This window comes from Geotrypetes seraphini, chromosome 5, assembly GCF_902459505.1.
Source record: "Geotrypetes seraphini chromosome 5, aGeoSer1.1, whole genome shotgun sequence".
NCBI classification, from domain to species: Eukaryota; Metazoa; Chordata; class Amphibia; order Gymnophiona; family Dermophiidae; genus Geotrypetes; species Geotrypetes seraphini.
The window spans coordinates 62,562,710-62,566,622 of NC_047088.1; positions in this window are offsets into that span (position 1 = coordinate 62,562,710).

Consider the following 3,913-nt stretch of genomic DNA (forward strand, 5'->3'; position numbering starts at 1 on the left):
CATGTAGCCACTTCACGGGTGAATGGCTTACTGCCACATTTATTCTTTCCAATTTATAGATGGGAAGACAAAGATACATAAGAAGACACGAGGAAAGGAAAAACAGGGGCAATATGATACAGACATTTAAATACTTGAGGGGTATTAATGTACAAACAAACCTTTTCCAGAGGAGGGATGATGGTAGAACTAGAGGACATAAATTTAGATAGCGGGGGTGGGGTGGGGACTGACTCAGGAATAACATCAGGAAGTACTTTTTCATGAGAAGGTGATAGATGCTTGGAATGCGCTCCCATGGGAGGTGGTAGAGATAAAAATAATAATGGAATTCAAAAATGCATGGGATAAATATAAAGGAATCCTATATGGAAGACATGGAACCAAACAAGCTTAGTGGTGTTTAGAAGGCAACACTAGTAATTGACCTAAGGGCCGCCACGTGAGTGGACTGTTGGGCACGATGGACCAGTGGTCTGACTTGGCAGCAGCAATTCTTTTGCTCTTAATTGAGAAGCAAAGCAAACGCTGGGCAGACTTCTACAGAGGGAGGAGTGGCATAGTGGCTAGAGCTGCATCCTCAGCACCTTGAGGTTGCACTGCTCTCTGTGACCCTGGGCAAGTCACTTAACCACCCCCCCCCCCCATTGCACCAGGTACATTAGGTAGATTGTGAGTATGTTGGAACAGATAGGGAAATAATGCTTGAGTACCTGAATGTAAAAACCGCTTAGACAACCTCCATTGATAGGCAGTGTACAAATAACTAATAGATTTGGAATGCGCCCCCAATTGTGGGCTGAACAGATAGGCCAGTGCCAGGCAGACTTCTGTAGTCTGTGCCCTGAAAATGGCAAGGACAATCAAGTGTGTATGCATAGGGAGGGGTGTTGTTAAACATTGAACACAGCTCGTTAAGTTTTTCTACATATATATACATATAAAATATTTTGAAAAATAAGTGCCGAAGCAGTGGCATTGGTTACCCATGCAGCAAAGAGTTTACTTTAAGATTCTTTCAACTAAACATCAGATTTTGTATCATGTTTCCCCGGTTGTCTTACAGGATTGAAAAAAAAAAAAATTATCAGTCTAGCAGATGTTTGAGACCAGAAAAGAGTATGAAACTGAGTTTAGAGGGCAAGATGTCAATTTCTCATGTTAGGATTGGTGCAGTGATGCTGTCTGTGGCAGGTGCCAAGCTTTGGAATGTGTTGCCTAGAATTTTGCGATTCTTTGCCGGGAGGATGAATTTTTTTTAAAAATGTTAAAAACTCGTTTGTTAGTGCATTCCTGTGTTAGGGGATTTCCCCCCCACTTTTTTATGAGAGCTGTTTGCAATCATGTTTGTATGTGGTGTTCAACCTGTTATGATTGTAATTTTTGTAAACCGTATAGTTAATATACGGTATAGAAATTTTTAAATAAATAAACAAGTGAAATGTTTTTGAGCAATAACTAATAAAAAAGTAAACTAATGAAGGAACAAAGAGGACGTGGGCTGTAAAGGAGTAATATACTCCAGCAGCGATCTAAAGATCCTTACTAAATAGAAAACACAGCATAATTGTATTTGGCTTAACTGGCTTTACTGACGGAAGCATTGAATTAGTTGTTACTGAGTCATTTTAGCCTCAGATATAGCAAGTGGCTTGAATAGTATCACATCATTATGAGTTTATTTTGTTGGGCAGACTGGATGGACTGTACAAGTTTTTATCTGCCGTTATCTAATATGTTTATGTATTTACACAAGCATACAAATGGTAGGCAGTCACTGGGTTATATTTATTTCAAACCTTTCCCATAGGCGCAAGTAGCTTGATGTTATAAAGAATTTGCCATCCATTTTTCATATGGGAAAAAAATCTATTAATCGTACCCAAAATAGGAGGAATATAGTCAGTTGTTGTCGACCTTTATCATATCTACTCTCTCCAAGACTTCATGTAAGTTCCAATCATGCTTCAACTTTCCCTATGCTTTTCCCTATCGTGCACTGCATTGGCTTCCTATGGAGGCTCGTGTTGTTTTTATGCTGGGCTATCTTTGCTATAAAGTTGCCTTTGGGACAGTTCCACTTTATTTAGCTCTGCTGATTCAGTGAAGACCTTAATTGAGGGTTCAAAAACCAGAATCCTTAGAATGACATGAAGAATGTAGAGCACTCTAATAGTGTAAAATGCATGATGTTATCAAACCAGAGGAAAAAGATCTCAAAACACCACTGGGAACCAATCAATAGAAGGACTCCAATTTGGGGTTAGGGTCTCATCATAGATCAAAACCTCTGTATATTTATAGATAATTTGATCTATTTTTAAATATTATATATATATATATATATGTTTATAAATATTTTTTTATAAATAAATGTTTTTAATCAAATTTCAGTTTCTCCCACATTGATGGAAAATGAAGAGCTGGCAACTATCAAATATAACAAAGGACTTGAAATCTGGCAAACTGTAATGAAACTAGCAACAAGCACTTATCTTTATTTTTTTTTTTAAGTCAAATCTTTTTATTGAAAAGAAAAAAGAAAGACTAACATAAAAATACAAAATAAACAGTCAGTAAACATGAGCAGCAGCAGACAACAGAGCATATAAGATGTTACATTTCTTGACAGTACCGGGTAATGTATTTGCTTTGGGATACCGTGGATCGCACGTAAATTAAGCACCAGAGTCACAGTAATGTTGCAGTGAAGACCAGGTAACATGAAAAGATCTCTGGGAGCCTCTACACTCAGCCAATCGTAGTTCGTATTTATAGCACAAAAGAACCATATTCCACCACTGAGCCAAAGGTATTGATGAGGTACATTTCCAGTGAAGAAGTACTGTCTTAATGGCTAGACCCATGAGAATGTCATAAAGGGCAGAACATGGGCGAGAGAGTGGAGGCTCCAGTATGGCAGATCTTAAAATTACCTGATTATATGTCACATTCGGAGACAAGGAGAAAATTTGACCAATAACAACTCCCACCTCAGCCCAAAATGTGAAGGCAAAATGGCAATCGAATAGCATATGCTGGAAGGTTCCCAGATGAGTCTTGCATCGCCAACATTTGCTGGAAGAGGTTGGAGAAGCTCGATGTTGTTTGACAGGAGTCCATAGCGACTTATGAAGAACAAAGAATAAAGATTGTCTAAGAGACGCCGAATGTAGCGGTCTATTACAGTAACTCCATACCTGCAGCCAGCGTTGGTCGGATACAGGAAATTTGAGATCTTGAGACCACTGACGCTGAATCGGTAGGGAAGCATCTGAATCGACAGTTTGTAGCAAATCGTATATCCTAGACATCAAATGAGGCTTAGTGCTCCATGTAGATAATAGATTGGTGGTAGGGAAGGAGCTCCGCATCAGACGCTCTAACTTAGATCCATAAGCCGCATATATACTGTGACGCAATTGGAGGTATCTATAAGTCTGATGAGAAGGTAGGTTATATTTGAACTGCAGTTGGGCAAAAGGCATTAAGGCATGATTGGTCAGAATGTCTCGTATATGCCATATACCCGCCTTAATCCAAGACGTCCAATGCACCATATTTGAGCCAATAATGATGTTAGGGTTACCCCAAATATTAGATGAGACAGTGGTATAAACCGGGTGTTTTAGAGTGCAACCCAAAGCCAAAACTGCCTTTTGGGTGGTATGTAATACCTCCCACTTGGGAAAGCATGGAACAGTTTTGGAGTAGATGGCTTCATGTAAGGTATAAGGTAGTACTAGGTCTCTTTCTAGCATGTACCAATAAGGTACAAAAACACTGGTAGGTGATATAGCCCATATGCTAGCACCTCTTAAGATTGCTGCGGTAGCATATCGGCTATATTGAGGGAAATTAACTCCTCCCATAGAGTATGGTTTCTTGAGAGTGGATAAAGCTATACGGGAAG